The following is a 24847-nucleotide window of genomic DNA, read 5'->3' as shown; positions in this document are numbered from 1 at the left end:
GGGAAGTGGGGTCGCCAATGATCTTTCATTGCCCTTGTCAGGGTCCTGCCGCTCGGTGTCAGAGGGTCGGTGATTTAACCGCTCAACCTGCGTCACTTACTGTTCTGTTTTCACACCTGTTAGAAGGGTTGATCCGATGATCTCTAAGACCCTTTCTAGCCCTCACAACCTGGCCAAGCTAAGGAGGTGGGAGTTCTCTCACCTCCTCCGTGTTAGCGACGAATTGAAGCTTTGGGGAATGGGTAGGGGGAAGGATCACTGAGCTAGGTGAGGGACGAATTTAAGTAGCTGTTAGATCCTGAGCAGGGGCGCTTCTCCCTGAGACTTACTTTGCCTTTCAAAAAACGAGGGGGTTCGATGACATGAATGTTTTGTAAGATCCCAGCAGAGTTTTGCCCATGTGATTCACGGACTCGTCTTAACTTCCCAGAACTTTCCCTCATTGCTCCCCGCACCCCGGGACGAGGGAGGCATGGAAGACCACCTGTTTCAAGGGAGATTTAGGCTGGGGGCGTGGATTTTTGAATCGGTCGGGACTCAGTGGTTGTGCATTTGGGGACTTCGTCTGCTGGGACTGGTACTGACTTGCCAGGGATATTATGGAATGAGCGGTCATAGAAATTCCTTGCCAACTGCTGCAGAAATCGGAAAAACAACTTTTTATTTGGAAACTGCGTCCGTGAATTTGCCTAAAGCCCCAGAGTTATCACCGCTCAAATTCGGGTTTTAGCTTGAGTGTCCCAGTTTTATCTCATAGTTGCCTTAAGCAAAGATGATTCTTTTTGACGCTTCAGGCTGCAATTTAAGATAGAAATCTGATGTTCCATAATTAAATGATAGCCTCCCTCAGTGTTATTTAACTGAATATATTTGTCTTTTAATATCGCTGTCACGAAAACAAATTTAGAGGATTTCATTAGCAGATGAAGAGTGCATGTCGTTTGGCGTATACAAGAATGGTTGTACTGGTGCAAGTCAATAAAGTCTATATTTTTGCGCAAAACGTTCACGTTTTTTGCACTTCAGGGTTGCTTTGGAAGACAAGTTGATGTGCATTATAAAGGGTAGGGTGCATGAATATCTTTAACCTCGGCCTTTAAAGTATCAGGTATCAGATGCTAATGTCATTATTTTATTATATTTTAAAAACTACTTTTACATACCAGTTGCCTTTAAAAAAAAAAACCGTAAAGATGAACAAGATATTTTAAAACAGCGTTTTGGATATTTTTTGTGTCATTTAAAATGTATTATGTAATACATAGTCAAGAGAGAAGAGTATATAGAGCTAATATGTATTATTTCTAGAGAAATTAAATGAACTCGCAAGGGCCTCATTCAGTTTAAGAAATGGAATTTAGCCAGTTAGTAGTTTGCACTAACTCAGTTAATCTTCCTCTCTGGAGGAGCCACAAATAAACACTATCTTGACATTTTTGTTAAGCACTCTAAGCTTTTCTATATAGTCTAATCACACATGGAGGCATTCTTAAATGGTATGTTTAATTGTGCTGGTTTTGGCCGTTGTGTAAACGGAATCATACCATATATATCCTCTGACTTTTGCTTTTGAGATTAATCCATGTTGGCATATGTGGGTGGAGTTCATTCTTTTCACTCTGTTGTTTTGCTGAGTTATTGACTAACATATAAATTGTTTACTGTTCTTTTGTACTGCAAACACGGATGCTGTGAATGTTCTTGTACCTGTTAGTTGGTGCAGTTGTGCAAAGGGATATCAGTAGAATTGCTGGAACATAGGTTGTGCCTCTTCTGCTTTACTAGTAAAACCAAGTACAGTTGATCTTTGAACAACATAGGTTTAAACTTCATGGGTCTACTACTGTGCAGATTTTTTCAAAAAATATAGCACAGTACTGTAAATGTATTTTCTCATGACTTTCTTAATATTTTCCTTTTTTCTGGCTTATGTATTGTACAAATAAAACATATAATATGTATAACATACAAAATACACGTTAATCGACTGTTGATGGCTTCTGGGATGGCTTGTTGTTAATAGTAGGTTATTAGTAGTTAAAATTTTTGGGAAGTGGAGAATTATATTTGGATTTTCAACCATGGTGGGTGGGCAGTGTGCACACCCCAACCCCCATGTTTTTCAAAGGTCAACAAGTATTGTACTCAAAGTAGTTGTACTGACTTACTTTTTTATCAGAGGTATAGGAGAATTTCAGTTGATTCACATTTTTGGAAACTCTTATTAAAGTTTTTTTACCCCCTGATGGATGTAAAAAGTTTTCATGTTGTGGTCTTAATTTGCTTTCCCTGATTACTGAAAGATTGAACAACTTTTCAAATATTTATTGGCCAGTTGTGTTTGTCATGGGTTTTTTGCCCCCTGTCTTTTCTTCCTTTTTTTCATTGGAAGGAGCTCTTTTAATATGGTTAAGGGGCGCCAGGGTGGCTCAGTGGGTTAAGCCTCTGCCTTCAGCTCGGGTCATGATCTCAGGATCCTGGGATCGAGCTCCACATCGGGCTCTCTGCTCAGCAAGAAGCCTGCTTCCCCCTTCTCTCTCTGCCTGCCTCTCTGCCTGCTTGTGGTCTCTGTCTGTCAAATAAATAAATAAATAATCTAAAAAAAAAAAGAAAAAAAAATGTTTTTCCCGGGGCACTTGGGTAGCTCAGTGGGTTAAAGCCTCTGCCTTCGGCTCAGGTCATGATCTCAGGGTCCTGAGATCGAGCCCCACATCAGGCTCTCCACTCAGCGGGGAGCCTGCTTTCTCCTCTCTCTCTGCCTGCCTCTCTGCCTACTTGTGATCTGTCAAATAAAAATTTTAAAAAAAAATGTTTTTCCCTTTTGTGTAATATAGTTGAAAAGGTCAATTTAAAAATCTGCTATAAGAATCTTTTCTTAAAACAAGCTCTTAAAGACATTATATATTTAAAATAATAGTTTTGCCTTTCATATTTAAAAATACTCCATCATTTAGAATTGAGTTTATATGCACGTTGTCAGGTAGGTATCCAATTTCTTTTGTTTTATTTTCATTGTACTTGTCCCAGAATCATTTGTTGACTACATTACCATTTGCAACCAACCTTCGGCATCACCTAGGTTTACATATATGTGTGTGAGTCTGTTCCCGGGCTCCAGTTCTGTTCCATTGATCTGTCTGTCCCTGCACCAAGACCACACACTTCAGTACTGTGGCTTTATGATAATTTTTGACTTCTGGGGTACAAGCTTCTCTCTCTTGCTATGTTCTTCAGGAATAACTTTCTGATTCTTGTGACTGTGTATAAATTTAGGTTGGTAAGTTCCTTAAAAAACTTTGTTGAGATTTGATTACAATTGAATCGAATCTTTGGATTGATTTCAGCAGTAACGTCTTAACAACTACTCTTACTCTTTTTGGCCTCTTTTGGTCTTAACATCCGTCCAAAATGTTTCATAATTTTCTATACAAAAGTTTTGACTTTTAGATTAGATTTTTTCCTAGCTACCTTGTTGTTGTTGCTGGTATAAACAGTGTCTTTTTTAAGTTAAAGATTTTTAACTGATTCTTGCTTGTACACAGAGTGCATTTCACCTTTTTTTCCGGCCATCCTGCTAAACTTATTTCTAGTAATTTTCTATAGGATTCTTTTAGGTTTTCTAGACATGTGTGAATAATTACAGATTTGTTTCTTAGCCATTTTTACATATTATTATTGGTATTATTTTTTTTTGCCCAATTTAGAGCTTCTAGTACCATTTGAATAAAAAATAGTATTTCAGTTAAGATGGTGTTTGACTGCATAAGTAAAAGTGTCTTAAATACACAAAGTCTTAGTTTCACATGTTAAAAAAGTACAGAGGCATGCAGCTCAGTGTGCAGCTGTGTGTAGTGTCTCTAAGTCATCAGGGACCCAGGTTCTTTTTGTCCTTCTCTTCTCTGATTCTAAGTCTGGCATCATCCTTAAGGTCACCTCATAGGCCAGGATAGGTGCTGAGCACCAGCCATTTAGTGTCCATGCCAGGCAGCAGAGAAGTGGGCAGGCAAAAGAGACTTATCTCCCTTTAAGGAGCCTTCCTAGAAGACCCTCACAACTTGTTCTCCTTATTAAGTTAAAGACTTTACCTTGTGTTCCTACTTTGATAATAGTTTTGATTGAGTGGTTATGGATATTTGATCAAAGACATTTTTTTGGTCTTAATTGAGATGATTGAAATGAATATGTTTTCCAGTTTTGACCCACACTTGCATTCCTCGAGGAAACACAAGTTGGCTATATTTTCTTTTTATTACATATTCCTGGATTTGGCTTGCTATTTTTTTTTTTTTAAGATTTTATTTATTTATCAGAGAGAGGGGGGGGAGAGAGAGCAAGCACAGGCAGACAGAATGGCTGGCAGAGGCAGAGGGAGAAGCAGGCTCCTTGCTCGGCAAGGAGCCCGATGTAGGACTCGATCCCAGGACGCTAGGATCATGACCTGAGCCGAAGGCAGCTGCTTAACCAACTGAGCCACCCAGGCGTCCCGGCTTGCTATTATTTTGTTTAGGATTTTTGCAGTCATGTTCATGAGTGAGATTTATTTGTAGTTTTTCTTTCTTATGTAGTCCTTGTCTGATTCTGGTATTATTATTGGTCTCATGAAATGAGTTATAGAGTTTCCTCTATTCTCCAGGGTTTTCTGTGAAGCTGGAATTACCTGTTTATTAACTGAATAAACAGTTTCATGTGTAAAACACTCTGGGTCTGTACCTATTGCTTTAGGAATCTCCCACAAGTTTTTTAAGTAGATGGTTGTCATCAATTTCTAAATATTTTCTAGTTTCCAAAATATTTCTTTTCTGATTCATGGGTTGTTTTTGTTTCCAAATGTAGAGGTTTTATTTATTAAATTTTGTTGTGTTGTTAATTTCTAACATAATTGCATTATAATTAGATGGTGTGTTCTATCTGATGCTAATTCTTTGGACATATATAAGATTTGCTTTAAGACTTATCGAGGACATGTTTTGTAAATATTTAATGTGTGCTCAGGAAAAAAAATTGAATTTTCCAGTTGTTGGATCAAACTTGTTAATTGCAGCATTCAACTTTTTTGTCTACCTTTTGTCTAATTAATGTTTCAGTAATTGAGATAATTGTGTCAGATATCTTAGAGTGGCATTGGCAGTTTTTCCTTGATTCTGATGACTTGTGTGATGTATTTTTAAGGACTTGTTATTTGACACTGAAGGATAAGGGTTGTGAAATAAAATGATGACATGAAGTAGTGAGTGTTTCAAATCATGCATTTCAGCTTGATGTTAATTTTGTCAGCTACTGCTGGTTAGAATTTGTTTGTTGTATCTTTTTTCCATCCTGTGCTTCACTGAGGGGAGACAAGACCCAGGGGCTTGGATACTTATTACTTTCTCTCTTGAGTGGCTTATCAGAGAGCTAACTTGGAAGGTCTGAGCTTCAGGGCAGAACAGGCTGATAGCAGCCTGTGGGCTCCAGTGGTTCCCTTCTTCACAAGGCACTGCCTTAGCCAGGAGGTGTCCATTATGACAGGCATGCCCAAAGGTGTGGGCACTGGTGTTCAACAGATCACCAGCATTTTGCCATTGTTATATTTTCTCCAAAAACCTTATTTGATATTCATACCGTGTGGTGCTCCTATTTGGCTCTGTGTTGGCTTGATACCTTTCAACTTTTCTGTGTTCTCCTGTTTTAGGCGTGTCCCTTGTACAGCGCACGAAGCTGGAGGTTTAATTTTCCCTTTGTCCATTTATATTGGTTGTGACTACTGATATTTTTGGATTTGTGTCTATAGTCATTTTATTTTGCTTTTTTTGTTGTCTGTTTTTTCTCCTCCCTTGCCTTCTTTTGAATTGATTTTTTAATTTTTTTCTTTAATTCCATTTTATTCCTTTGTATCAGTTTAAATGTTGTGTATTGTTTTTACACTTTTTGTGGTCATCCTTTAACATGTGGATTAAACTTAAAGTCTAAAGTTATTTTACTCTGTGTCAGGACAAGAACCTATATCTCCATTTACCTTTTTCCCAATTTTTTTCAAAGATGTTATTTATTTATCTGACAGAGAGATAGGGAGAGTACAAGCAGGGGAAGCAGCAGGGAGAGGAAGCAGGCTTCCCACTGAGCAGAGAGCCCAGACGTGGGGCTGGATCCCAGGACCTAAGGATCATAACCTAAGTCGGAGGCAGATGTTTAACCTACTGAGCCACCCAGGCACCCCAGCTTTTCCCCAATTTTTTAAAAAACATTTATTTGTTTATTTTGAGAGAGAGAGCAGGGGGAGGGGCAGAGGGAGATGGAGAAAGAAACCCAAGCAGCCTCTGTGCTGAGCCCACGGGGAACCCCTGTTGGACCTCGACTTCACAACCTGGAGATCATGATCTGAGCTGGAATCAAGAGTTGGACGCTTTAAGGGACCTGAGCAACCCAGACACCCCTCCTATCTTTATGCTGCTGTCTAGAGTTTTTGTCCTATCTTGATTTCTTGTAACTCCACAAATTTGAAATTATCATTGCTTTATGCAGTTACTATTTGCTCGGAATTATTCACATGTTTATGATTCTCATATAATTTATTTTTACAGTTCAACATTTTTTCTGGTATTATTTTTCCTCTTTTTGAGTTATTTTTAGAGAGAATCTTCGGTAACAAACCCCATTGTTTTGTGTTTTTCTGAATTCTTTATTTCATCCTTGATCTCAAAAGATAGTTTTACCCTTTGTGGAATAGAGTGCTAAATGGACAGTTACTTCCTCCAAAATTACTTTGATATTATTTTACTCTTTTACTTTGATATTTTACTCTGTTTTCCTTAAAACTGTGGTTATGTTGTAAGCTGTCATGTCTCTTCATCTGCTTGATCCTCAGTTTGTCTTTGGTGTCCTACAGTTTTCCTGTGTAATGCATCCTGATGTGGCTTTTTCTCATTTGGTTTGCTGGCCGATACGTTGTGCTTCATGAATCTGATAATTGTGTTTATTGGCACTGGGACATTTTCAACCATAATTCCTTTGAACACTGCCTCTCTCCTATAATCTAACTCCTTCTGGAACTCAAAAGTAAGAAGGATGGTTTTTATGTGCTTTTGACCTCTGTTTTGTAATTCATTGGTTTTGATTCTCTGTGTTGAATTCTGGATAATTTCTTTCATATCTTCAGTTAACTAATTCTTTATGCAGTAGTGACTCATTTGCTCTATCTAATTTCAGTACTGTTTTTTATTTATTTGTTTCTAGATCTCTTGTTTGGTTCTTTTTACATATCGTAGTAGTTGTCATTGATATTCTTTTGTTGTAGTTTTAGGTTTCCCTTTATTGTTTCAAATAATACAAAATATAAAGTAAATTTGTTCATAATCTAGTTTTGATACCCAATAGTCTTTATAGGTCTCATTCTGTATGTTTGGGGTTTTTTTATTTTGTTGACTTTTCTTTGCTGTGACTTGTTTCTTCATTTGTATTGTAATTTTTGATTATGAATTCACGTATCTTGGAAGTTTTTGGTGATTTCTTTGAGATTTAGTTTGAGGGTATGTTTCTTCACAGAAGATTTGTGTTTCCTACTTTCCTAGGTGTTTGAGCCCCAGACTTTGTCTTTCTCCCTGTGGAGCATGGGTCATTAAAGCCCAGACTTGTAGTTATTAGGAATTAGCGATGGCCACAGGGAAAGCATTAGCTTTAGTACTTGCATATACGCCTATGGATTTGTTGATTCCTGTCCTTCCTGTCTTGTATAGGATTTCTTTATTCTTTTGTTGGCTTGGGCATACATTTAAAAAAAAAGGTGTATTTATATTTAAGACATTACCACAAATACTCTTCTTCATCCTTCCACACAGTCAATCAAAAGGAAATATAGGCTGGGTTAAAGTGGGCATTCACTGGATAAAATTTTAAAAGGTATAAAATATGGCAGGGAGCATAGTAATGAATTCTGGGTCAGTTGTACTTCTTGGTCATTACCCTTTGTGTAATTTATGGAAATTTGAGTCAGACTTTGATACATGGTTGACAGAGCTATTGCGTTTTTGTCTTATATTTCTTTACGTGCATTTTGATGACAAATTGGGAAGGAAGTAAAACAGCCAGCTTTCTTGTTTCATCAGACATCTGAATCAAGTCTTCAGACAGATTGCAATACTGCTTGACTAGACTTAGTAAATTGTTAGCCACTTGCCTGTGATAGTGCTGGTTTCACGCAGGACTCAGCACCATGCTTTGTACCCACTGGCATGGGAGAGCTGGTAGAGAAAGAGGCTGAGAGGCAGCAACTAGACTGGGTACTTCCTTGAATTTGGAGAAAGTGCCTTGTCTCATTTTGTTTCTCTAGGGCCTAGCAGTGTGCCTGGCCAGTATGTGGCCTTCACAGCCTCTTGGTGGAATGAATTAAAAAGTCAGCAATTGGGGCCCCTGGGTGACTCAGTGGGTTAAAGCCTCTGCCTTTGGCTCAGGCCCTGATCCCAGGGTCCTGGGATGGAGCCCCGCATCAGGCTCTCTGCTCAGCTGGGAGCCTGCTTCCTCCTCTCTGTCTGCCTCTCTGCCTACTTGTGATCTCTGTTGGTCAAATAAATAAAATCTTAAAAAAAAAAAAAGTCAGCAATTGAACAAATGACCGATTTTTAGCAGTTCATTTATTTATTTAGGGTGTGTGTGTGTGTGTGTTTTAATAGGCTCTAGGCCCATCATGGGGCTTGAACTCATAACCCTGGGATCACAAGTCACATGCTGTACAGACTGAGCCAGCCAGGCACCCCATAGCAATTTGCTGTTTGTTTAGAGAGGAAGTAAAGACTTGTGATGATACAATTAAGTTGTTCTGAAAGTCAAAAGACCCTTTTCTTTTTGTAAGGAGGTAGAGAGAGAAGAGCCCTGTATGTACCAGGCGTTGAGTTCTCACCAGATGGTGAATCTGCTGGCACCTTGATCACAAACTTTCCAGCTTCCAGAATTATGAAATATAAATCTGTTGTTTTTAAGTTAAAAAAAAAAAAAGAAAGAAAGTCAAATGATACATACTTTTATAGGCATATTTGGGAGTGATTCCTATTGGAAGTTGAATGTGTGGCTCCTGTTGTGTGTCAAATATATTTAAGTGAGCAGATAGGGCAATTTGAAGACCTGCATTGAATGTGTAGTAGTAGTACTAGTAGTAGTAGTAGTAGTAGTAGTTGTAGTAGTCGTAGTTGTTGTAGTTGTTATAGTAGTGGTTGTTGTTCATTCTAGCTTTCCCCTGTGCTATAGAGGGTGGTAAAGAGCTGTGACCTTACACCATTCTCCCTTACAACAGCATTCTCCCACAGAGCATTATTTAAATCTGCCCCAAGATTTTTGTTATGTGAAGAGATGCTTTTTGATAGAATTGTCTGGAGTCTTTTTCAGGATGTTTCTTCATTTCAGAGTAGCAACATTGAATGCAGTGGGCAGAAATTAGTATCGTATTAGTAGAAATCTGTTATTTAAAGCAAAACTTATATGATTTGGGGGCACCTGACTGGCTCAGTTGGTAGATAGAGCATGTGAATCTGGATCTGGGGGTGTGAGTTTGAGCCCCACATTAGAGGTAGAGTTAACTTCAAAAAATCGTTTAAAAAAAAAAACCTAAAATGGTTTTTGGCAGCAGTTATGTAGAGTTATGTTTGTAGCTTTTCTCAAACATAAAAATATATCATTGTACTTTAGAAGAGTCAGGGTAGCACTAAAACTTCACTCTGAATTATGTGCTTGGGCAATGAATGAGATCCAAATGATATAAATTATAAGTGAAATTTGTTTGCAGGCTCTCAAAAGGCAGTAGCTTTATCTTCTAAATTTCTGTATCTCCCCACACTATTTAGCATCTTTTTTAGGGGAAAAAGAAAATCTATGGTTTTCATGTGTTACTGCATTAAAAAAAAGGGGGGGGAATTAAGAAAAAACAAAACCTCTTTAAATTGAGATGTCTGCTGACTGGAATGTATCACGAATTAGGGGATTACACCCATCCATAGAGGACCAGGACCAGGTTATGATGAAGAATTATCCAGCCCCAAATGTTAAGAGTAAAAAGCTTGAAAAACCCTGGTTTTATATAAGGGAAGATTTTACCTTCCCTTTTTTTTTTTTCTTCACATTTTTTTGTTGATTCTAGTTAGTTAACGTACAATGCAATACTGGTTTCAGGAGTAGAATTCAGTGGTTCATCTCTTAACATATAGTACCCTGTGCTCATCATCACAAGTGCTCTCCTTGTTATATGAACATCAACCAACCCACAGTGATGCCCATCACCCATCTCGCCCATTCCCCACCCACCTCCCTCCATCAACCCTTGTCTATTCTTAAGAGTCTCTTATTGTTTCCCTTATGTTCATATGATCATCTGTTTTGTTTCTTAAATTCCACATATAAGTGAAATCATATGGTATTTGTTTTTCTCCGACCAACTTATTTTGCTAGCATAATATACTCTAGCTCTACCCATGTCATTGCAAATGGCAAGATTTCATTCTTTAATGGGTGAATAATATTCTTTTGTATATCTATACCACATTTTCTTTATCCATTCATCAGGCAATGGTCATTTGGGTTCTTTCCATAGTTTGGTATTGCTATGAACATCAAATCCCTTTGAATCAGTATTTTTATATTCTTTGGGTAAATACCTAGTAGTGCAGTTGCTGTTTCATACGGTAGTTCTCTTTTTAACTTTTGGAGGAACCTTCATACTGCCCTCCAGAGTGGCTATAACACTTTTTACTCCCACCAACAATGCAAGAGGGTTCCCCTTTCTCCACATCCTCACCAACATCTCTTGTTTCTTGTGTTGTTAATTTTAGCCATCCTGACAGGGTTGAGATGGTATCTCATTGTGGTTTTGATTTGTATTTCCACGATGCTGAGGGATGTTGAGCATCTTTTCACGTGTCTTTTAGGTATCTGGATGTCATTTTTAGAAAAGTGTCTATTCATGTTTTCTGCCTATTTTTTTTTTTTTTTAATAATAGTATTTCTTTGACAGAGATCACAAGTAGGCAGAGAGGCAGGCAGAGACGGAGAGAGAAAGAGAGAGAAGCAGGCTCCCTACTGAGCAGAGAGCCCGATGCAGGGCTCAGACCCAGAACCCTGGGATCATGACCTGAGCCGAAGGCAGCGGCTTTAACCCACTGAGCCACACAGGCGCCCCTCTGCCTATTTCTTAACTGGATTATTTGTTTTTAGGGTTTGAGTTTAATAAGTTCTTTGTAGATTTTTGGATACTTTATCAGATATGTCTTTTGCACATATCTTCTCCCATTCCATAGTCTGCCTTTTAGTTTTTTTTTATTATTTCCTTCCCTCTGCAGAAGCCTTTTTATCTTGGTGAAGTCTCAATAGTTCATTTTTGCTTCTGTTTCCCCTGCCTCTGGAGACTTGTCTAGTAAGAAGTTGCTGTTGCTGAGGTCAAAGAGGTTTCTGTCCATGCCCTTCTCTAGGATTTTGGTGGTTTCTGTCTCACATTTAGGTCTTTCATCCATTTTGAACTTATTTTTGTGTATGGTGTAAGAAAATGGTCCAGTTTCTTTTTTTTTTTGCATGCAGCTGTCCAGTTTTCCCAGTACCATTTTTTTTTTTTAAAGATTTTATTTGTTTGCTTGACAGAGAGACATCACAAGTAGGCAGAGAAGCAGGCAGAGCGGGTAAGGGAAGCAAGCTCCCCGCTGAGTAGATAGCCAAATGCGGGGCTTGATCCCAAGACTCTGAGATCATGACCTGAGCCAAAGGCAAAGGCTTAACCCGCTGAGCCACCCAGGCACCACCCTCCCAGTACCACTTTTTGAAGAGACTGTCTTTTTTCCCATGGATTATTCTTTCCTGCTTTGTTGAAAATTAGTTGACCATATAGTTGTGGGTCCATTTCTGGGTTTTCTGTTCTGTTCCATTGATCTATATGTCTATTTTTTTACATACTTTTAAAAAAGGTTTTATTTATTTCTTTATGTGGTAGAGTGAGTGAAAGTGCACAAGAAGGGGGTGCGGCCTCTCCAGAGCGCAGAGAGCCTGATGTGGGGCTCAATCCCAGAACACTGGGATCATGACCTGAGCTGAAGGCAGATGTTTAATCAACCGAGCCACCCAGGTGGCATCTCTTTTTTGTGCCAGTACCATAATGTCTTGTCTTGATGGGGGCACCTTGGTGGCTCAGTGGGCCTTCTGTTCAGGTCATGATCCCAGGATCCTGGGGTCGAGCCCCATATCAGGCTCTCTTCTCAGCAGGGAGCCTGCTTCCCCCCACCCACCCCGTTTGCCTCTCTGCCTACTTATGATCTCTTTCTGTCAAATAAATAAATAAAATCTTTAAAATAAATAATGTCTTGATGACTACAGCTTTGCAGTACAGTTTAAAGTCCAGAGTCGTGATACATCCAGCTTTCTAAGTAGTCATTTCTAAGTGTCCTCTTCAATTTCTTTCTTAAGGGTTCTATAGTTTTCAGCATACAGATCTTTTACCTGTTTCGTTAGGTTTATTCCTAGGTATCTAGTGGGTTTTGATGCAATTGTAAATGGGATCAGTACCTTGATTTAATTTTCTGTTGCTTCATTATTGATGTATAGAAATGCAACAGATTTCTGTATGTTAATTTTATATCCTAGAACTTTGCTGAATTCATATATTAGTTCCAGCAATTTTTTGATAGTGTCTTTGGGTTTTCTGCATAGAGCATCATGTATGCAAATAGTGGAAGTTTGACGTCTTCCTTGCCAATTTGGATGCCTTTTATTTCTTTTTATTGTCTGATTGCTGAGACTAAGACATCTAGTAATGTGTTAAATAGTAATTGTGAGAGTGGGTATCCATGTCTTATTCCCAACTCTAGAAGAAAATCTCTCAGTTTTTTCCCATTGAGAATGATCTTAGCTGTGGGTCTTTTGTATATGGCCTTTATGATGTTGAGGTATGTTCCCTCTATGCCTACTTCGCTGAGGGTTTTTATCAAGAAATGATGTTTTGTCAGATGCTTTTTCTGCATCATTGAGAGGATCATACGGTTCTTATCCTTTCTTTATTAATGTGGTGTATCACATTGATTGATTTATGACTATTGAATCACCCTTCCAGCCCAGGAATACTTCCTACTTGATCATGGTGAATAATTCTTTTAATATACTGTTGGATTCAATTTGTTAGTATCTTGTTGAGAATTTCTATGTCCATGTTCATCAGGGATATTGGCCTATAAGTCTCCTTTTCAGTGGGGTCTTTGTCTGGTTTTGGTATCAAGGTAATGCTGGCCTTGTAGAAAGAGTTTGGAATTTTCCATTTCTATTTTTTGGAACAATTTGAAAAGAATATGTATTAACTCTTCTTTAAATGTCTGGTAGAATTCCCCTAGGAACCCATCTGGCCCTAAACTTTTGTTTATTGGGAAAATTTTGATTACTAATTCAGTTTCTTTGCTGGTTATGAGTCTGTTTAAAATTTCTTATTTATTTCTTCATGTTTCAGCTTTGGTGGCTTATATGTCCCTAGGAATTTGTCCATTTCTTCCAAATTGCCCAGTTTATTGGCATGTAATTTTTCATAGTATTCTTTTATAATTGTTAGTATTTCTATAGTGTCTGTTGTTATCTCTCCTCTTTCATTTATGACTTTATTTGTTTGAGTCCTTTCTCTTTTCTTTTTGTTAAGTCTGGTTGGGGTTTATCAAGTTTATTGATTCTTTTGAAGAACCAGCTTTTCATTGATCTGTTCTACTGGGGTTTTTGTTTGTTTGTTTGTTTGTTTTAAGATTTTGTTTATTTATTTGACAGGCAGAGATCACAAGTAGGCAGAGAGGCAGGCAGAGAGAGAGAGGGGGGAAGCAGGCTCCCTACTGAGCAGAAAGCGCACTGCAGGGCTCAATCCAAGGACCCCGAGATCATGACCTGAGCTGAAGGCAGAGACTTAACCTACTGAGCCCCCCAAGCGCCGCTGTTTGTTTGTTTCTGTATCATTTATTTCTGCTCTAATCTTATTTCCCTTCTTCTGCTGGCTTTAGGTTTTATTTGTGGATACGTTTCTAGCTCTGTTAGGTGAAAGGCTAGGTTGTGTATTGAAACTTTTCTTGCATTTTGAGGGAGGCCTGTATTGTGGTATACTTCCATCTTAGGACTGTCTTTACTGCATCTCAAAAGTTTTAGACTGTCATGTTTTCCATTTTCATTTGCTTCCATGTACTTTTAAATTTCTTCTTTAATTTCTTGGTTAACCTGTTCATTCTTTACTAGGATGTTTTTTAACTCCATGTATTTGTGGTCTTCATAAATTATTTCTTCTGGCTGACCTCGTTTCATAGTGGCGTGGTCTGGAAATATGCATGTATGATCTAAGTCTTTCTGTACCTCTTGAGGTCTGATTTGTGACCAAGTGTGTGATCTGTTCTGAAGAGTGTTCCGTGTACGGTCAAAAAGAATGTGTATTCTGCTGCTTTAGGATGAAATGTTCTGAATGTATCTGTCAAGTCCATCTGGTCCGATGTGTTATTCCAAGCCATGTTTCCTTGTTGATTTTCTACTTAGATGATCTATCATGGCAAGAAGTGGGGTGTTAAAGTCCCCTACTATTATTTTATTATTATCAATGAGTTTTCTTATGTTTGTTATTAATTGTTTCATATATTTGGGTGTTCCCATGTTGGGGGCATAAATACCTATAATTGTTGCATCTTTTGGATGATACAATGCCCTCCTTCATCTCTTGTTGCAGTCTTTGGTCTGAAATCTAGTCTGGGGCCATCTGGGTGGTTCGGTTGATTAAGGGTCTGAAACTTGATTTTGGCTCAGATTATGATCTCAGGATTGTGAGATCCAGCCACACATCAGGCTCTGCTCTCAATGCAGAGTCTGCTTAAGATTCTCCCCCTGTTATTTGTCTCTCCTACTCCCCATTATATGTGTGTGTGGATGTGCATTTCTCTCTCTCTCAGAAAATAAATAAATAAGTAAATAAGTAAAATCTAGTTTGTCTGATATAAGTACGGTTACTCTGGCTTTCTTTTAATGTCCATTAACATGATAGATGGTTTTCCATCACTTCACTTTCAATCCGGAGGTGTCTTTAGGTTCGAAAATGAGTCTTTCATAGACAGCATATAGATTTTTTTAAAAAATTTATTCTGATACCCTATGTCTTTTGATTGAAGCATTTAGTCCATTTACATTCAGAGTGATTATTGAAAGATATGAATTTGATGCTGTTGTATTACCTATAAGGTTGTTTTTGTGTGTTTGTTTGTTTGTTTTTCCTGCTGGTGTTCTCTGTTCCTTGCTAGTCTTTGTTGCTTTTGGTCTTCTTTTCTCCACTCAAAGAGTCTCCTTTAATATTTCTGGCAGGGCTGGTTTAGTGGTCATAAATGCCTTTGGTTTTTTATTTGTCCTCTGTTGTGAATGACTGCTTGCTAGATAAGGAATTCTTGGTTAGGTATTTTCCCATTTAGCACGTTGAGTATATCCTGCCACTGTCTTTTGGTCTGTCAAATTTCTATGGACAGATTTGCTGCGAACCTGATCTGTCTTTACCTTGTATCTTGGAATACGTTAAGGGTTCTTTTTCCTTGCTGCCTTCAGGATTCTTTATTTGTCTATTGTTTTTTTAAATTTGTAATATTTCTTGTTGATTGACAGCTTTTGTTGAATTTAGTGGGGGTTCTCTTTGCTTCTTAGATTTCAATGTCTGTTTCCTTCCCTAGATTAGAGAAGTTTTCAGGAACTCAAACCTTCTGCTTCTTTTTCTTCATCTTCTGGGACTCCTATGATATGAATGCTGTTATGCTTTAAGGAATCACTGAGTTCCCTAAGTCTACATTCTTGATCCAATAATTTTCTTTCTGTCTTCTTTTCAGCTTCATTATTTTCCATATTTTAATCTTCTGTATCAGTAATTCTTTCTTCTGCTTCATCCATCTCCATTGTCATGGCATCTGTTCATGTTTGCCTCTGGGTTACAGCATTTTTAATTTTGGCCTGACTAGATTTTAGTTATTTTAATCTCCGCAATAAGGGATTCTCTAGTGTCTTCTGTGCTTTTTTCATGCCCAGCTAGTGTCCATATTATTGTTGTTTTAAATTCTAGTTCAGACATCTTACTTATATCTGTATTGATTAAACCCCTCTCTGTGACTTTTTTCCTGTTCTTTCTTTTGGGGTGAGTTCCTCCCATCTTTTCATTTTGTCCAGGGGGGGAAAAAAAAGGAATCTAGATCCTAGGTATGTTTTGATATGCTTGTTAAAAGAAGCTAGATACAAAAAAATCTTTGAAATTTTAAAATAAATTTTTAAAAATTAAAAAGTAAAAAACACATTAAATAATAAAATTTAAAACATTTAATTAAAAATAATAATAGAAAATAAAAATAAAACGGAAGGTAGATCCTATTTACCCTAGAGCTGAAGCTTTGCTGCACTCTGAGCTGTAGACTAGGTGCCTGCGAGGGGTTTTTGCTTGTTACCTGAAGGAGGGGACCCTTGCTCTAATTCTCAGGTGGACTTGCAGGTAGAGATGCCCCTCCAAGGCTCCAGGAGGGTGGGACTTGGTGTAAGTAGCTTTGGTCTCCACTAGGTGGTGCTGTTTTGCTCCCTGAAGTTTTTCAGCACTGATGGGCGGGGGTGGAAATGGCTCTCTCCTCCTGGGATGGGGAGCTAGCACCTGCCACCTTTCAGGAATCTCTCACAGAAGAGCACACAGTCGCCTCTCCTGTGTCCCAGGCCTCTTTGACATCCCTGTCTTCACCGTGCCTGCCTCTGAGGTGTCTGTCTGCCAGCTCTAATGGCACTCCTGTGTTTTATCTCACGTACAGGCTGAGTTCCAAAACTCCAAAGTTTAGAGATCCCTGTGGGCAAGATCCCCGCTGATCCCTTGGGGGAGGGCCTGGTTGAGCTGCAGCTGCCTGAAGGTTTGTCCCAGAAATCAGAGGTGCAACCACACGGTGGCTTGGAGTTTATGGCAAGGCACAGCAGGAAGCCTGCCAGGACTTGCTGCCTTCAGCCCATGCCTGTGTTTCTGAGCTAGCCAATGGGGCAGCTCAGTGGTGTCCTCTGGGTCCCTTGGCCCGGACAGGTCATAGCACCCCATCTCCCAAATGTACTCCAAGCAGGGAATCTGCCTCTCCACATGCAACCCAGGGCATCCTCAGACCTTGCTGCCCACTCCTGAGTCTCTGCCCTCCTTCCTCACTGGAACATTGTTAAGACCCAGGCATGACCCCGGCGATGTTGCCCACCTCTGAAACCTCACACTCTGTGCTTCCCCGTTTATAAAAACTTGCGATGGTCTACTCCTCTCCTTTTCCCGGTCATTGTTTTAGGGAAGACTTCTTGTGCAGTTCTCTGTGCGCCCATTTCCACTCTTTCTCAGTCCTCTCTCTGCAATCAGGGCTCCCTAGCAGCACCCACATCTCTTCTGTCCTCCAAATCAGCTCTCTGCATTGCCTACTTTTCACGATGTGGTGGTTTTTGTTGTTTTTCAGCTCTAAGTTGTGCATTTTTACTCTCTCAGTCCTCTGATTGATTGCTTGGGTGTCCAGAATTTAGATAGCTGTGTTCCAGCTGTGTTCTAGGGTCTCCCTACTCCTCTGCAATCTTAAGTCCTCTGAGATTTTGCCTTCTTAAATTAGTAGAATCAGGGGGGAACATTATTATTATGGTGTTCTTGTTTTTTTTTTTTTTTAATGAGTAAAGCCCAGACTGGGAAAAGCAGCCAGTTCTTATCACTGCCATGATACCAGTCTTGATTCTGAAAACAATAGGGTAGTTAGGTAATTAAGAGGAAAACAGACCAACAAAAATCCCCAAATTCAGCAACAACAATAACAGTAAAACTATGTGAAACCTCCCTGATGATAATTCTAAGAGAGACTTTGAGGGTCATATTTATTTCCAAAGTAATAGAGGAGAGTACAATTGTATGAGGTCCATTTTACTCTTGGTGAGATGTCTATATGCAATGCTGTAAAAAGGATATGAGAAGAAGGAAGGTTCTGTTCTAAAACTTTCTTGGACCAGCTTGTGACTTCTCAAGACATTTTTGTCATATGCTTGAAAAGCAGCTCTGCTGGAGAAAATTCCAGAAAATTAGTAATTTCAGATTATGTAATGCTTCCAAGATAGCAGGATTTTATTATTATAGCAACAGCTAATGATTGCAAACAGCTCCTGGTGGTATGCCTCTTACATGCTAATGAGTAGCTGGCAGTTGAGATTATCAGATGAAGCCTTTGTGCTGCTCCCCATGGCAAGTAAAGCCAACTGTTAAAAGTCACCAAGTTGGGGTGACAAACTAGAAACACCCCCCAACCCAGATTAATAAAAAGCCTACAGAATGAAGAAAAGAATTCCAACTTGGCCCCTGTGTGAAATCTTCCTGTGAAATTCTCTGGAGCGCCTTTACACTCTTCCAGAATCCTGTCTTGCCTGGTGCTTTATAATTATGAATTTCTAGCTCAAGATCTTCCACCTTTCTAAGTATTTTAGATACTTTGTTTAGGCTAAAAATCATACCTGTTTAACTTATCAATGTTTGCTAAAAGCAGCCATATTCATCATGTTAGGGAAGTGAGTTTTCTTAAATCATATCACTTCAGTTTTTAATGGCTGCTATATATGCGCATGATTTCACTTTCCAGTTCGGTGACAAGTGAAAAGGTTAAAAGTGTTAAAGGACGGGCTGTCTTCAAAGTGAGGTTGCCATCACCACTTTGTACGCATCTGGCTATGTTGTAAAAACTGCGCTGGTGTGTTCTGAGGACATCTCTGAGCTGCTACAGACCAGGGGAAGTGGAATCGAAATTCCAGTTCAGGGAGAAAAAGAGCACTGTAAAATTTCCTACTGTCAGAAAGAACTTGTTCATGTATTTTTAAAATTGTTGATGGTGGATATTAAAATGTTCTGGTGTTTAGAGTCCATTGGGGAAGTTTAAAATAATGTTATAACAGTTTTATTTCCACATTTGTATATTTATGATATGCTAGAAACTACATCCTTTATAATTTTCAGTGGATTAGTTCTAGATGATACCTTAAAAAGTGCAAACAGGTGCATAATGTCTCACAGTCCTTTTAGGGGTTATGTGAGCAGTACTGTAAGATTAGTGGCTTTGAAACTTTTGCCTGCAACCCAAACTAAGAGATCCGTTTCATATCATGTCCTAACATCCAAAGCCAAAGTTCAGAAACCATTATTTACCATACGTGATACTCTCTGATATCTTTTTGCTTCTTTTCCCTTTCTTCTTTTTTTTTTTTTTTTGTTTCTTATTTCATTCTATTTAAAAATGTGGTCATGACCCACTAAATTGAGTTTGCTTCTGGTAAAGGATTGGGACCTGCAGTTTGAAAAACAGCTACAGATCCAAGATTCAGTTCTTTGTTTTTGTTTGTTTGTATGTTTGTTTCTGGAATGTTTTGGGGGAGAGGGGCCAGTCTGAACATAAAATCAGAGAGGTGAGAATAAAATTTGTGTTAATGCTTCCGTTCAATTAATTCGCTTTCAGACTTCCTGGGAGCTTATCTGTGACACCAGTTTAAAGGTCCTTTCCTTGCTCTCCACTTGCTTATCCTGTCAGATACCCATACCTTTCCCCTATTACACCAGTATCACAAACCTTTAAAAATAAAACAGCTATCTGGGATGGCAAAACAGAGGGAAAACCTTTGGGTAATTCTATTTGGTAGTCCAAAAGTAATGGATAAATTTTAAAAGGTGTTAAATTAATCTCTTTCATACAAATATAAAAAAGAGTACTGAACTAATTAAGGAGGGAACTTGTAAGATATTATAACTTGTTCAAAAGAGAATTCAAAGTATCACCACACATTTCTAGTCAAAGAAGGGAATGTTGAATTTACAAATGGATTCAAAACTGGTCACTATCACACAGAGCAGTAATGAATGCACTCTACCTGATAAATTTCTGTGGAGAGGAATTACTGGCATGACTATCATTTTCTACAAGTTACCTCCTGTAGCGTGCTGACATAACCTAGTCAAAGATAAACAAAAGTTACCATAATCCAGATGGATAAGCTAGCCAGAAGATCTGCTAAATTCCAAAGCTTTTCACAATTTTTCTTTATGCTGATGAGATTTAAGCCATAATGCACATTCCTGGCCTGGGTTTAACATGCACCTGAAGGCCACATCCAGGTTGTGGAAGGTTTATTCAGTCTCTGGAGCATTTTAAAAATATTTTTAGTTTGTTGCCATCACCTAAAAACTAGATTTTTTCCAAAATAATTCGATTTCCACTTTGTCTTGAAAAATCAGAGTTGGTGACACTAGGCCCACGTTCCTTCACGAAACTATCACTGGAAACACCAAAGGTGCCTTCTGGTTTTTTTGTTTTGTTTTGTTTTTTAGACAGAAAATAGAAAAATGTGAATACTACAGGAGAACTGTACAGTGAATATAAACTGGTCATGCATCCTGGTAATGATAGATAGCTATTAGGTTCACTGTATAGTTTTCCGTATTTTTGTTTTCTAAGTATAAGCATGCTTATCCCCTCAACCCTTTCACACACAAAAATAGAAATTACTTTTATAATTAGAAGGCCTGCTAGTTTTTTTTTTTTTTTTTAAGAAACCAGTAAATTAGGAATACTACAGAGAGAATAAAATAGTATAAAACAAATACAGCCAAAAGACATACTGCAAAGAATATATGGAAAAGATGTTATGGACGCCTGGGTGGCTCAGTAGGTTTAGTGACTGCCTTTGCTGAGCTCATGATCCCAGGAGTCTGGGATGGAGTCCGGCATCGGCATCGGGCTCCCGGCTCAGTGGGCAGTCTGCTTCTCCCGCTGCCTCTGCCGCTCCCCCAGCTTGTGCTCTCTCTGCCATACAAAAAAATAAAATCTTTAAGAAAAAAAAAAAGATGTTAAAGCAAATGATTAAAGAAGTATAAGTAGATCATATCAGCTAAAATGATCTATTAAAAAATGTTTGAGGAAAAATAAATCACTTTAGCTGGAAGGTTCTCTAAGAGGACTGAGAGAGCAGGAGCAGCAGTAGGGAGCCCCAGGCTCCTCGTCCTGCTCACAGGCCTTAAAATGGGCCCTTCAGACCCAGGCAGCTTTAGACGGTCAGGCCGCGTTCCACTGAGCTTTCTAGATGCTTTGGAATCATCTTCGTGGGGGAGAGGTGAGCTAACGGTAGCTTCAGCCTGCTCCCATGTGTGTTTGTTGTTGTTACTGTTCTTATTGTTGTTTTTAGCTCGACTGTAACAGCGTGTGCAAATCTGAGTTCAGGTTTCCTTACTCAAAACTGTCAAAAGCTGCCTTTCACTGGTTCCTGAATCAAGCCCTTACAAGCCTTGTTTTGGTGAAGGGCTCCTCCTCGCGGCTCCCTGGGTATCTGTCTCTCTCCCTCCCTCTCTGGAAGTGCCCCGGGAGACGAGCCGCACTCCCTATCACTCCCTGTCTCACAGGAGGCTGGCTTCACGCATTCTTAGCTGACTGGCATTTGATTTTACCACCCCTGGGTTATGCTGAAGAGGTCAGTTGTTTCTGCAGTTTTGAAACGTGGAACAATATAGTCGAGTTAATATTTAAGTCCTGATAAGACCGCCAAGTATGTTTTTGAAAATACTGAAGAAAAGGGAGTGTACACATCACTTTGGTGGGAATGAAGGGGATGCGTTGTCAATAGTATAATCTGAGATCTTAGAGATCCTGACCTCAAGCCCTGAACTTTCACATTTTCCGTTTGAAATACCACTGATGTTCCTGATTTTGGCTACCACTTATGTGATAACAACTCCCTTTCTCTGGGGCACTAGGTCTTATTTTTCTAACTGCGTTTTACATATTTATATTTGGGCGAGTCCTGTTTCCCTTACCTTTAGCTGGTTTGAAATGGAATTCATTATATTTCATCTCTCAAAATGAACTTCCCTTTCCTTCTTTTCTAATTCATAATATCACTTTCTTCAGTCCCTCAGGCTTAAACTCTCAGTCGCCTTATGGTAATTCCTTCCCATCTGCGTTTTTGTAGAGCAGAGAGTTACTAGGTCCTGCTCCATATTTCTGCACCTCGCTTCCTCTTATTCAAATGTCACCCATCTAATCTAATCCCTTTATGCTACAGCTCTCTAACTTCTTGACTCCGTGCTCTCAGTCAGCCTCTTCAGCATGTCATGTTAAACTTAATCTTTCTGAAACACGACTTTCTTCAAGATCCTAGACCATACAGTAACACTAAACAGAGCCTGGTCTGCAACTGGCTATTCTAACATATTCTTGACTCTTCAGCCCTTTCAAAAATTTGTCTCCACCTTGCTCTTGACCTTGCTCTTGCAGTGTTAATTTCTGCTGCTTATGTGCATGCCTCTGTTGAAGTTAATCCCCCCACCCTTTTAAAAAGATTTAATTAATTAATTTATTTGACCAGAGAGCGGGAATACAAGCAGGGCGAGTGGGGAAGAGAAGCAGGCTTCCCATGGAGCAGAGAGCCTGATGCAGGGCTGGATCCCAGGACCCTGGGATCATGACCTGAGCCGAAGGCAGACACTTAAGGACTGAGCCACCTAGGTCAATAATCCCTTTGCTGTCCTCCAAACGCACTGTACTGTTTGTTCTTAGTGACCCTTCTTACAGCAGAGGCCCTCCTTCTCCTTGCTTTGTGTCTGTACGCTACCCAGCAGATGACATTGAACTCAAGGCTACCTATTTGTGAAGTCCCAACAGGGCTCTTCTAATTCTCACTGACCCTTCTGGATTCCTTCGGGAGCAAATATGAAGGGGTGGGGTGAAGCCATGTACGTGTGTATGCATACAGGTATCCCCTGCTTTTTGAAAGTTCACCTTATACTGCTTTGCTCTTACGAAAGACTTCACCTTAGTACCTGTTGTCGCTGACTGAAACAAGTCTGAGGAGGATTTTCCACTTTTATGAAAAAAAAGGTGGAAAGTAAAAAGAGGGTCGGTGTTGGTTTGCAGCAAGCTATTACAGAGGCAGTGTGCGACCCCGCCAAGCTCCTTTCCTGGGAACTACACTGAGCATTTCAGCATCAAGCCGCTATAGCTCTCCACTCTGCCCTGGCTTTATCTGCATTTATTTTGTGTATCCCTTAGCTAGATGTGTCCTAAGGTACCTGAAAAGCTGAAGAGAAATTATCTTGGGAGTCTGGGCATGTTCAAAAATTGTTCCATATAAATTAATGCTAACTACTTTTTCGTTTTATGCCATTTTGGCTTCAAAATGCTTTTCTAGAAGCTCTCTACATTTGGATAGCAGGGGAAACTTGTATGTTATTACTGTTAAGTGACTGTTGTTGATCAATCGCAGATGGGAATTGTGGTGTATTTGCATTTTACATTATCTAGTGTATTGAAATTGAAAGAAGATAATCAAATTGAGAAAACCAGGTTGCCTTCATCCTTTTGTCATGGGTGATATTACTTAATAGGTAAGCCTTAGAATAATAGGGAAAAATAAATATAATACTCACCCTATTCTCTGGCCTTTCAGAGCAAAAAGAGCTGCGCTGCCTAGTGATCAAGCTAATAACCCTTTTAGATGCAGTTTCTGTATACTATTTAAAAGTGAAGACACTGTCCTTTTATTTTTCTGTTTTGTGTGACTACACAGAGAAGAGAAGCATTTTGTCTTTTATACAAAGACTGTATCTGTAACACACACACAGGGGTTTAAGAGTTTGGAGGCAATTTTCCGAATCATTGTGAACTAAACATTTTTATCACATCTAGGTTATTGTGCTAATAGTGAATTTTTAAAATAGTTTTATTGAGTTCTTACAACATACAAAAAATTTCACATATTGAAAGTGTATCGTTTGATGAGTTTTGAGATGCATTTATGCCCCTGAAACCATCCTCACAATCACTATAATGAACATATTCATCAGCCCCAACGTTTCCTTGTGCTTCTTTGTCATCCCTCCTTCCTCCACCCGCCCCCTGCTTCCCCATTCCCCAGACAACCACTGATCTGCTTTCTGTCACTATACATTAGTTTGCATTTTCTGGAAGTTCTTATAAATGGAATCGTACAATACGAACTCTTTTTTAGTCTGGCTTCTTTCACTCAGCTTAATTCTGTTGAGATTCATGCATGTTGCAGCATATTTTAGGACTTCATTCCATTTTACTGCTGAACAGTGTTATGGATATGCCACACTGTATCCATTTATCTGGTTTTGGACATTTGGGTTGTTTCCATTTGGGGGCTCTTACTCAAAAAGCTGGCTGACATTTGTGTACAAGTGTGACATACGCTCTCAGTTCTCTTAGGTAAATACCTGAGAGAAGGTCTGGATCATATGGTAGATGTATGTTTATATTTTCAGGAAGCTGCCAAATTCTTACTCATAGTGGTTGTACTATGTTACACACCTACTGCAATCTACAAGACTTCCAGTTGTTCCACGTTTTTGCCTGCACTCGGCATAGCAGGCCTTCTAAATTTTAAGTATTTTAATTGTTATATGGTGGTATCTTGCTGAGATTTTAATTTGCCTTTGCCTGTTGGTTAAAGATGTTGACTATCTTTGCACGTGATTGTTTGGCATCCACATACCTTCTTTATGAAGTGTCTGTCATAACTTTTGCCCAGTTTTTATTGTTTTCTCATTAATGAGGGTTTTTTTGTTTTGTTTTGTTTTGTTTTAATTTGAGAGAGAGACAGTGAGAGAGAGCATGAGCGAGGAAAAGGTCAGAGAGAGAAGCAGACTCCCCGTGGAGCTGGGAGCCCGATGCGGGACTTGATTCCTGGACTCCGGAATCATGACCTGAGCCAGAGGCAGTTGTCCAACCTACTGAGCCACCCAGATGTCCCTCTCATTAATGAGCTTTAAGAGTTCTTTATGGGCACCTGGGTGGCTCAGTGGGTTGAGCCTCTGCCTTTGGCTCAGGTTGTGATCTCA

The 24847-nt window shown here is 39.2% G+C and overlaps 1 protein-coding gene across 1 annotated transcript in view; it reads left to right on the top strand.

Annotated features, from left to right (window-relative positions):
• The window catches only part of UMAD1 (UBAP1-MVB12-associated (UMA) domain containing 1), a 238692-nt gene that overhangs the window by 21334 nt on the left and 192511 nt on the right, over positions 1–24847 (top strand). The window lies entirely within an intron of this gene.

Source organism: Mustela nivalis (assembly GCF_964662115.1).
Source record: "Mustela nivalis genome assembly, chromosome: 12".
In the NCBI taxonomy this organism is placed as follows: domain Eukaryota; kingdom Metazoa; phylum Chordata; class Mammalia; order Carnivora; family Mustelidae; genus Mustela; species Mustela nivalis.
The sequence above is the reverse complement of the archived record's forward strand: the minus strand, read 5'-3'. Positions and strand labels throughout refer to the sequence as shown.